The following is a 12711-nucleotide window of genomic DNA, read 5'->3' on the forward strand; positions in this document are numbered from 1 at the left end:
GTCAGAAGGAAAAATAGAAAGAGGAAGGGAGAAGGAAATGCTGTGGAATATGGATTGTGACTTTATTGCTAATAAAACCTTGCTGTTTATTCTGCTCATTGTTATTTCTGTAGAGTTCCACAATTTAGAAAATTGTTGCATATTTCATTTGATCCTTAAAATATCTTAGGAGATAGGTAATGCAGCATTCCTGTCCTTCTTTCATACCTGAGGAAACTAAATATTCAGCAAGTTCAATTTTAAGTATACTGTAAAGAACCAAGGATGGATCTTGCCTGCAATTTCAGGTGCCCGTCTTAGCACTGTAACTGAGGCGCAAGCTGCGTCACATCCCTGAGCCTCTGTTTGCATAGCTGTTAAGTGGAATACATAGTGTCTACCTTATAGAGATGTGAGATGAGACATACAAACACCTAGGATAGAGCAGAGCACACACAATCAACATCCATCAACTCCCTTTCCCCCCTCTTCTCCACCTAGAACTCATATTCAGGTTATCTGACTCCAGGTCAATAAAGTACAAGGCTATTATGGTTATTTACTCATTTGTTCATATTTAAATCTATATAATTTTTGGTTAATGATTATTCAAGAGACTTACTTTGTAGAAATTAAGTTCCTCTGTTTTTCATACAGAATCCCTCCAATTATGTTATTAGAACTTTGAAATACTTCTTTAAAATTACCAACCTTGTTTCCTGCAGGCGTACGGAGAGGGCTAATAGAGTTTTGTGGTTTTCAGGAAATGGAAAAAGCAGAATGTATTGCCTTTGTGTTAAACTACAGTATTATTAAGATGTAAGAATTGTTTCAGATTTTATGGCTAATATTTTATTGTGCATCACATGCAATTCTGCTTGTATGATTAGAGGATATAAAGATTGAGAACAGACTCAGGAAAAAAATCACCATGCGTATAATCTAAGAAATTGTCATTATAATTCAAAAATCCTTTGCAAAAGTAGTTAAGTATGAGTTTAACTTAGGATAAAAATAGCATGTAACTCTATATAACATATATATCCACACATACACACATATATGCTGATATTTTAGTGTCTTAAGCAACAGTGGTTGCTTATGGAGATATATTCTGGTCCATTTGCAAGTTGATACTAGCATTGCATCTCCAAAAAGAGAGTAAATGCAATGGGAATATTTTTTCATATTTTTAATACTGTGGTGCTGCTGATATCATTATCCACCGGTCACGATAATCTCAAAATGCACACAGTACTTGTATGATATGCATAATGCAGAAAGTGTTCAAAGATGGGATAACATACAGTTCTGTTTGGGTATTTATTATCAGATTATTGTACTCCATATTTGCTTTAAAGAATCTAGTCTTGCAAACAATAGGTAGTCTTCTCCCAGTATCATACCACACCATGTGTAGGATGTTGCTACGGAGTTCTCTCTGAACATCTGAGTCTATGTAAAAATCCATTTGCTGCTAACCAATAAAACAAAAAAGGAAACTTGCAAACAGCTGGTTTATATAGGTTTTTCAAAAAGCTTATGTTCTGATCCATTGTACATATGGAATTTGTATTAGGTTTGGGGAAAGAAAAATGGACGTTACTACAGCTGTGAGTTAAGAAGTTCACTCCAGGAAAATAAATAATATCTCTTTTCCTAGAAGATAGCAACAAAATATGTTCTTGGTGTAGATGTGTTTCTCTATTTTGTGTTACTGGCTATGAAATACATGTGTCTGGAAGAGCAATAGCATCTAATATGAAATTATTAACTGTTTCATCACTCTTAATATGGGACCTTGCCTACTCATAATGTGCTAGTTTATAAAGATAATTGACTATAGTAGAACTCATCAAGGTAGTAAAAATCTTTTTACATTTGCAGAAAATCTTTGTGTGTGTGTGTGTGTGTGTGTGTGTATACATGAGTTTATATAGTTCATAAAGTGAGAAGTCAGTCTTGTTTGGGGGAAAAAAGAATATTGTAGTTTAATATACAATAAATTTTCAGAAAGAATCTTGATAACTAACATATTCTGCCATCTTACTGTTAAAATCATATTTCAGAAAACATGTTTATTTGGGTTTTATCCTTATTCCTTAAATCCACTTTGACCTCTATCGCATCACTGCTTAGCCACTGTTAACAGGTGTTGTGGTTGAACAGTTTCTATTTTCCCTGTTAAAATTTTCCAACTCTTTCCCTTTTACTAAAAATTACAATATCATTTTAAAATATATGGTTAAATACAAGAATGGCACCACAATACGATTCCTATTGATTCCCTTTGTCATTAGGAGATAATAGGGATCCATAATTTTTTGCTAACTTCACTTTAATTCAAAGCCCAACACCAGCGTCTCTGTGTTTAATAGGCTGCTAAAGAAGATTCTTGTATAAACTCTACATTTATTATTGAGAATCAAAACTTCACCAAAAATAATTTACTGATTTTTCTAATATTATGATTACATGATAAAACCATAGCCCAGAATGGAAAAAATCCAGTCCAGTCTCTTTTAGTAAACTAGAACTAAACTAGAATTTAATGATTAATTCAATATTATCTCAAGCTACGTCAAATGACAAAAGACACTTTTCATAACTTATGTAACCCTTCATTCCAATGAGTGCATTTATTCATGAAAACAGAATAGATGCACCTCCCTTAATAATTCTTTCTTTACTTGGTATCCTTATTTGAAAAAAGAAGACAAAAGAATAAAAATTAATATGCTGACATTATTAATAATGCCCCCAAATAAAAATTCCAGATCTCAAATTCGGAGACTGGGTAAGTTAGAGCATACCCATATAATGGAATAGCATGCAGCTGTGTTAGAGGATATTGTAGAAGAGTATTTATTGTTGTGGGAAATTGGTTATGGCACAACCAATAAGAAAAGTAAAATCAGAATATATAGTATGGCTTAGTGGTAACGACATACCAAAATCTTAGCAGGAATTATATCTGAGTAGGAAGACTGATGTTGACTTTTTAAAATTTCATCTTTCCTTTCTATTTTTCTGCATTTTAAAAGTTATCTGCATTGGCTGTTCAGTATTTTTGAAATTGAGAGACAGTTATTAAGATCGCCTCATTAAAGGGAAGAGGGCTAAGTGAGTACAGAGGCAACAGCCAATACTTTGTCAGTTGACATGATACTTGGTTCATGCTCATCCACCCTCTTCTACCACCAAGCTCCCTTGGGGAAAAGTGAGAAAAGAGGACAGGCTATGAGCCTAACTCTGAAACACTCTCAGGTTTGATTAAGATTGCTCAACCTAGTGTAAGAAATATCTTTTCTGATTATCATTATTTAGTTTTTTCCCCAAACATTGGACTTAAATATCCTTTTTCTTTTTTTTTTAATTTTATTTTATTTTTAAATTTTACATAATTGTATTAGTTTTGCCAAATATCAAAATGAATCCACCACAGGTATACATGTGTTCCCCATCCTGAACCCTCCTCCCTCCTCCCTCCCCATTCCATCCACTATTAAACATATACCAATCAAAACTGCTAAGTGACTATCAGGTATACAATAGTGCTTTTGCAGAACATATATAAAAACCACTAGAACATATATAAAAACCACTATCTTCATTTTAAAGTCATGCTTTGTAAAGTATTTTTCTAAGGCAAAAAGCACTTTCAAATTATTTTGCAAACTAAGAGGAAAAGATCATTTCTGTTAACCTTTACCTTTACTCGATATTGATATTAAATCATTTGGCACATTTGTCATTCCCCCTGCATTTGGCATTTTATGCACAATGTTAATACCAATTCTATCTGGTCATCTGCCAAAAGGAAATCAGGTGTCAACAATTACCTCTGTGTTCCTAAAATAAATAAAGATATATACTTTTGGTTCAAAAAAACTATGAAAAAGTGACAAATTCTTATAGCATGTTTAAAACACATTTTTTAACTTAAGGATCCTAAACTTACAGTATAACTTTGTTATGTATACAAGTTCTTCCACAGTTAGGTGGGCCAGAGAACAAAGAGAGGTTTGGAACTTAATATGCCCTTCAAGAACTAATATTATTAAAATGGCCATACTATCCAAATGCAATCCCTATCAAGTCACCCATGACATTTTTCACAGAAGTAGAACAAATAATCCTAAAATTTATATAGAATCATAAAGGATCTAGAATTGCCAAAGCAACCCTGACGTAAAAGAAAAAGCAGGAGGCATAACCCTCCAAGACTTCAGACAATACTAAAAGCTACAGTAATCAAAACAGTGTGATATTGGCACAAAAACAGACATATGTATCAATGGAACAGAACAAAGAATCCAAAAATAAACCTGCATCTACAGTCAATTAATCTTTAACAAAAGAGGCAAGGATATAAAATGGAGGAAAAACAGTCTCTTCAGCATGGTGTTGGGAAAGTTGGACAGCAACATGTAAAACAATGAAGTTAGAATACTCCCTCTGACCATACACAAAAATAAGCTCAAAATGCCTTAACGACTTAAGTATCAGACATTACACCATAAAATTCTTAGAAGATAACATGGGCAAAACATTCTCTGACATAAATCATACCAATGTTTCCTTAGGTCAGTCTCCTAAAGCAATAGAAATAAAAGCAAAAATAAACAAATGGGACCTAATCAAACTTAGAAGCTTTTTCACAGCAAAGGAAACCATAAACAAAATGGAAAGACAATCTACCAACTGGGAGAGAATATTTGCAAATGATGTAATCAACAAGGGCTTAATTTCCAAAATATACAAACAGCTCATACAACTCAATTACAAAAAAAAAAAAAAACTTAATCAAGAAATGGGCATAAGGTCTAAACAGACATTTCTTCAAAGAAGACACACAGATGGCCAAAAACCACATGAAAAGATGCTTAGTATGGCTAATTATTAGAGAAATGCAAGTCAAAACTATAATGAGGTACCACCTCATACCAGTTAGACTGGCCACCATTAAAAAATCTACAAATAACAAATACTGGAGAGGGTATGGAGAAAGGTAAACCTTCCTGCACTGTTGGTGAGAATGTAAATTGGTGCAGCCACTATGGAAAATAGTATGGAGGTCCTCAAAAAAAAACTAAAAATAAAGTTGCCATTTGATCCTGCAATCCCACTCCTGGGCATATATTCAGAAAAAACTATAATTCAAAAAGATCCATGTACCCCAGTACTCTTTGCTGCATTATTTACAATAGCCAAGACATGGAAACAATTTTAATGTCCATCAATGGATAAATAAGATGTGGTACATATATCATGGAATGCTATTTACCAATAAAAAAGAATGAAACGCCATTTGCAGCAACATGGATGGACCTAGAGATTATCATGCTAAGTGAAGTAAACCACAAAGAGAAAGACAAATACCACATATCATTTATATACGGAATCTAAACCATGACACAAATACATTTATCTATGAAACAGAAACAGATTCACTGACATAGAAAACAGACTTGTGGTTGCCAAGGGGGAGTGACCAGGGAGGGAGGGATTCGGAGTTTAGGATTCAAAGTTATTATTGAAAGTGGAAGTTGCTCAGTTGTGTCCGACTCTTTGCGACCGCATGGACTATACAGTCAATTCTCCAGGCCAGAATACTGGAGTGGGTAGCCTTTTCCTTCTCCAGGGGATCTTCCCAACCCAGGGATTGAACCCAGATCTCTCACATTGCAGGCGGATTCTAGTGTGAAACAGAAACAGATTCACTGACATAGAGAACAGACTTGCGGTTGCCAAGGGGGAGTGATCAGGGAGGGATGGACTGGGAGTTTAGGATTAGCAGATGCAAACTATTATACATAGAGCAGATAAACAACACAGTCCTACAGTATAGCACAGGGAACTATATTTAGTATCCTGTGATAATGGAAAGGAATATGAAAAAGATGTGTATATATATATATGTATGTATAACTGATTCACTTTGTGTACAGTAGATATTGTATATCAGCTATATTTCAATAAAATAAATTTAAAAAATATTCCCTTCAATATTAGGATTTTAGAATTATTATAAATAGAGTGTTGGGGGAAACGACCCAATCTTCTTGCTTTCTTCCCCTAGCAGGTGCTTTTAGAAGACACTTAAAAGGTAATTCATATGTAATAAAAATAATCACTTGATAGACAAATAATATATTCAAATAGTTCTAACTAAATTGGTCTGGATCATCTAATGATGGATATGCTGATGTATTTTTCTTAGGAGACCATTCCCCTAGGAGTCAAGAGCCATGCCAACTCAACCCTAAAACAACCGTGTGACCTTGAGCAAAACCCAGAACCTCTCCAGGTTAAGTTTCCTTATCACACTTTACACAGTAATTTTGATCATGTTTAAGTACATGTCTAATGATAAAACTGAATATTTAAGCCCACAATGATGAAGGACTGGACAGATAATCTATCAGGTGCATTCTAGCCTGAAATTAATTTGATTTTGTATATATATATATATATGCTATATATAACATTCATAAATTTTAAAGCACAGTTATACTAGCAATGAGAGCTTATATACAGTACTGCCTCATCTTTCTATTTGCAGCCAATTACCACCCAACCTAATGTTTCACTGTATATAAATTCATTTATTCTTCCATTCATTTCAAATATGTGATGATATAGCTATGAAATCAACGTTTGGTTGTTTTGAATAACCCCAAAATAGCAAATAATTTAAAATCACTTCCACTTGAGTTTGGAATCTATTACATGCATTGTTTTTCCAGAAAATTTACCTCATAATTATGTTGTGTGGGAGTGAAATGAGTTTCTATTCCAAATTCACACATTGAATTCCGACTGCTGGGTGATGAGAAGGACCCAGGGTTAACAGTGGTCGTGTTTCCAGGGTTAATTAGGGCTGTTGTGTATGTCTTTACATTTGGTATCAATTCTAGGGAGTCCAGGTCACCATCTACTGTTTTATATCCCTTTTTGGACCTTGTCAGGATCTCACCTTTCCTTTCACAAATTTTATACACTGTGTATTTTGCTTTTGGAGGCTTTGTTTTTCATACTCTCTAAGAGTATTATCTTCTCTGCTTCTATGAGAGTTATCAATCATGATCAAAAGTGAGAGATCCTTTAAAAGAAAACTCTTCCTAATGCTTACTGTATTTACAAGACATTGTTACATAAGAATAATTCTTGATCTTGCTCCTAAACCTTCATCATAATTGAAACCCAATTCAGGTCAGCCTTGATAAAGATTCTCTTAAAGATTGCTCTTTCAACCTGGTGAATTTCTACTTCCCTGGTTATCATTCATTGTTAGGACTTTGAACAGCTCTCTCTCCATCTACTTTATGTATTTGCTTCCTTGTCAGTTTCTTTTATTCTATCCTCATTTTTTTTTTTTTAAAGAGTTAAGCTCAGGGACTTCCCCGGTGGTCCAGTGGTTATGAATCCACCTTCCGATGCAAGGGACACAGGTTTGATCTCTGGTCTGGGAACTAAGATCCCACATGCTGCAGGGCAACTAAGCCCATGTTCCATAGCTACTGAGGGCTGTGCATTCTAAAACCTGTGCTTTGCATCAGGAGAAGCCACTGCAATGAGAAGCCCACATATCACACCAGAGAAAGCCCACGTGCAGCCAAACATTTTTTTAATGTAAAAAAAAATAAAGAGTTCAGTTCAACCAACAACCTCAAAAGTTTTGATTTCGTGTATTATTTTGTACATACTTCCAGGATCCATTTCCCAGAGCTAGTACAATGTATTTTGACCACTGAAATACTATCACCTAGATTTATTAGGCCCTTTGCAGTAGAAATATTAATTATTCCACATGGCTAAGCCTCATGTTACTTTTAATATAGTGTTATTAATTGCTACATTTCTAAATACACTTATTTAAAACTTCTAGAGCTGCATCCATTTATTCGTAAATTTGGCAAATATTAAGACGTGTTTACTATGGGGCAAAGCCATTCCAGCTGATGTAGATACTATAGTTAAACGCAACAGACCAAATGCTTATTTTCATAGAGGATAGTGTTCACTTAGGAAAGTTAGACGGGCAACAAAATAAAAAAGAAAATATCACATTGTGATAAAGCTAAGAAAAACAACAACAGGGTAATGGGTATGTTTTCAGGTTAAGATTTAGATTAGATGGTCATGGAAGACATCTGAAGTGGTGACATTTGAATTGATCCCCAAAGGACCAAACACCTATACCACCCCTGTAATGTGGAGCTTTGGAGCATTAGAAGGAATCCAACTGCCTTAAGGAAGGGTGAGCTTGGTGTGTTCACAGGCAGTCCCTCTGATTGGAACGCAGTAAGTGAGGTGAAGAGTGGAATGAATTGAAGTCTGGTAGGCCCCAATGATGGAGAAGGCAATGGCACCCCACTCCAGTATTCTTGCCTGGAAAATCCCATGGACGGAGGAGCCTGGTGGGCTGCAGTCCATGGGGTCGCTAAGAGTCCTATAAGACTGAGCGACTTCACTTTCACTTTTCACTTTCATGCACTGGAGAAGGAAATGGCAACCCACTCTAGTGTTCTTGCCTGGAGAATCCCAGGGACGACGGAGCCTGGTGGGCTGCTGTCTATGGGGTCACACAGAGTCGGACACAACTGAAGTGACTTAGCAGCAGCAGCAGCAGGCCCCAATGACAACCCACTCCAGTTTTTGGCCTGGAGAATCCCTTGGACAGAGAAGCCTGGAGGGCTACAGTCCACAGGGTCGCAAAGAGTCGGACACGACTAAGCGACTGAACAACAACAACAAAAGACAGGCGAGGGCCACATTACACAGGGCACTGAAGGCTGTGGAAGGAGACAGCAGTGGGAAACCATCCGAAGGTTTTATTTAAACATCCACCTCCCTGGTGGCTCAGACGGTAAAGTGTCTGCTTGCAATATGGGAGACCTGGGTTCGATCCCTGAGTCAGAAAGATTCTCTGGAGAAGGAAACGGCAACTCATTCCAGTACCCTTGCCTGGAAAATCCCATGGACGGAGGAGACTGGTATGCTACAGTCCATGGGGTCGCAAAGAGTCAGACATGACTGAGCGACTTCACTTTCCCCTCAAATTAATACTTATAAAAGGCCACTTACTGAGTGCAGAACAGACTATACTGCAGCAAAGGGGGAAGCAGAAAGATCCGTTTACCATCACTGAAGTGAGAGATAATGGTGGTTTATACTGAGGTGGTAGCTGTGGAGATGCCTACAAACGGACATGTTCAGGATGTGTTTTGAAGATGACACTAATAATAATTCTGAAGGGTTGCCTGCACATAAAGGAATTATTAAGTGAGAGGTGATTCCTAGGTTGCCTGCTGGACTCCTGAGTGGACAGTGGCACAGTTTGCTAAAAGGGAGACGGCTATGACAAAAGAAGCTGAAGGAAGTGGCGGCCAAACACCAAGTTGGGGACTTCTTTGTTGTTGTTCTTTTCATTTTTTTTAAACCTCTAAAAATTTTGTATTGGGGTATAGCCAATTAACAAAGTTGTGATAGGTTCAGATGAACAGTGAAGGGACTCAGTCATACATATGTGTGTATCCATTCTCCTCCAAACTGCCCTCCCATCCAGGCTGCCACATAACATTGAGTACAGTTCCATGTGCTATACAGTAGGTCCTTATTGGTTATCCACTTTAAATACAGCAGTGTATACATCCATCTCAAGTTGGGACTCATTAAGTTTGAAATGCCCGTGAAATTTCCAGTGTAGCTATCAGGCAGATGGTTGGCCTTTGAGTTGGAGGTCAGGTGAGGTCAGGGCTAGATATATAAATAGGGAAGGATAACGGAGATAAAATAAAACAATACATTCAAAGCTTCATTTTTAAAAATAGCACTGAAATGATCTCTTTTGTGGGTGGGAGGATAGGGGAGGGAACTAATCATTTTGCTCTGAAAGTAGAGGGGTCTACAGAAAGCCATCCTCTTGAGGTAACTCTTTGGCAAGTATTTTCATTTTAACAATGGAAAATTCATCACAGCAACTTCATCTTGATGTGCTCAGGTGATCAGGGGAAAGAGAACCTTTCCCTTACTCTCAGATTCTGACTTAAGCATCTCGGTAGGAAAAGCTATTCACACAGTAGCTGCAAATATTATTGACATCACAGTATATCATCCAAGAACAAGGGTCAGAAATTCCACACGCAAACTTATTCTTGTAAGATTTCCTGACAGGTGTAATAGATAGAAAAGTACGCTCAGAATTCCAATAAGCAGATAAATATTTGCATGGTTTTCTATAAAAAAATCCCACATTGTATATCTTTAAAATTGTTTCTTGGCTTATTATCACTAGAGGAGTGATATCAAGACGAGGCATAGATGTATGATAACATAATAGATGTATAGTAACATAATAAATGAAAAACCACTGTCATTTCTTGACACTTTTTAGTAAAGTCTCTTAAGTATTGCAGAGATGTATAACTTGGTGACCCTACAATTAAGTATTTTGCATAATTGCTAAAACCATCATTCCATATTCTAAAAATTGCACAAGAATTTTGGGGTGCATGTTATACAAATTTAGTTTTTTTAACCAAGTACATCTTGCCATATTAAATAAAGGCTTTTAGAATGTAAAAAAGAGGTTTTGTATGTCCATGCATCATTGCCATAATTAAATCAGAATCACTTTGAAAATTCCATTGCCCCTTTCATTATGACTAAAGATAGAGTTGGACAAATAATAAATGTTCAATGTAATGAACTCACCCAGTGGTGGGTATGTGTCTTGTTCTTTGTTGAACTATGTTTTGTTTTAGTGTAGCAGTAAGTCCTTCCTGAAGGGATGCACTTGGGGTCCCCGAGGGAGGTAGGAAGCTACAAAAGTGTAGCTGGTGCAACCCCTCCCAGCCATATGCATTCCAATCACTCTTGTAAAATGTCAGATAGCAAGCTCTGAAGCCATGGAGTCTTCTGTCAGTAGAACTAATGGTATCAATTCATTGTTCTCTTCTTTCTTTTAATACACATAACGATTAATTTGTATCAGACTCCTTTTAGGCTAAAAAAATTCTGATGCTGCAACAATCTCCCTCATCAGTGTTTCAAGTTCCAGGAAAATTTTCCTTGTTATTACTTGACATATGTGCAACATTTAATGTCTGTTATTTAACTGCTGTTTATTTGCTCTTTGCATCTCAAATGAATTGTGACATTTTCTTTCCCATTGTCTTATTAATAATAATCCAAATGCATTGTGGGAAAAATAGTCATCTCTAACGACAACAGAAAATTCCAATTCTTATTACACTAGTGGAAACTCAAAATGTGACTAACAGATACATTTGGGTAAATACTAAAAAATCATTCATTCATTCATTCAACTCATTTATTACATCCCATGGGCTAGTGATTGGGAATATAAAGATGATATGATACAGTACCTGCTCCCAAGAGGCTGCAGATAATAGTGAAGAAAAGCAGACATATAAAAAATAAGGACAAAATATTTAATGAACTGAGATGGTGATAGGTGGAGAGAGGGAAGAAATTTCAATTCCATCATAACAGACTTCATAGAAAAAGTGTCTTCTTAAAGCTTTGTGTTATCAAGGGAAACAAACTACATTTTCAGCATAATCCTCATCCTTTTCACCGAATAGTTTTATCTTTAAAAAGTTATCTTTAACACTGTTTTGTCTATGATGCCAAAGCAATCTTTCAAAAAATGAACGACTCAGTTTCTGGTTTACCAGGATGCTCTCCTCAAACCATTTGATGGATAATTACAATAAGTAGTTTGGGCAAGATTTAAACTCTGAAGTTACAGAGTTTCTCTGCAATATTAAGCTGGGTGATCCCCTCAATATAACTGAATTCAGTTCAACTATTATTTGAGTGCTATCTTGTCGCTATGAAAACATACATCTGTAAGTTTGTTATTAGAACCCAACAAAAAGTCTACTGCGTTTACTTTATACGTAGGCTTAAGGACAATGTTTTGCATGCAGATTTTTTTCTGACTTTTTTTTTAAGAGGAAACAGAATGTCACTAAATAATAAGGGGAAATTTGCAGGATTTCCAGGAAAAATGAAAGGAGAATGTGAGTACAAGAAAGGTTGAAAGCTGATTTACCAATTTTGAAAAATATGAAACCAATCCTAGTTGTTAACCTTGGAATTAGCTAAGGCCTAGGCTTTTCTTATTTTAAAGTTTGAGAGTCCCCCATTTCACCTCTCATTTGCCCCTTGACGTGAGGAATTCTGCTCCCACCAGTTCATTGTAAATCACTCTTGACAAGGTCATAGTAACCCTGAAGATATGAACCCAATGGACCCTTTCCATCCTTCTTTTATTTGAGCTTTTGGCAATATTTGACCTCATTGGCAATGCCGGTATTCCTGAAACATTGTCACCCCTTGACTTACATGATTCTAGACTACTTTTCACCCATTTGGTCACTCTTTCACAATATCCTTATAAAACTATTTCTTTAAAATATGTGTGTTTCAGGGGGTTCCCTGGTAGTCCAGCAGTTAAGAATCCATCTGCCAGTGCGGGGGACATGGGTTCGATCCCTGGTCCAGGAAGATCCCACTTGCTGCAGGGCAACTAAGCCCGTGCGCCACAGCTACTGATCCCACATCTCCCAGAGCCCGGGCTCTGCAATAAGAGAAGCCACCTCAATGAGAAGCCCTTGCACCGCAACTATAGAGTAGTCCCTGCTCATCACAACTAGAAAGAGCCCACACACAGCAACGAAGACCCAGCACAGCCCAAAA

Source organism: Bubalus kerabau, chromosome 1 (assembly GCF_029407905.1).
Source record: "Bubalus kerabau isolate K-KA32 ecotype Philippines breed swamp buffalo chromosome 1, PCC_UOA_SB_1v2, whole genome shotgun sequence".
In the NCBI taxonomy this organism is placed as follows: domain Eukaryota; kingdom Metazoa; phylum Chordata; class Mammalia; order Artiodactyla; family Bovidae; genus Bubalus; species Bubalus kerabau.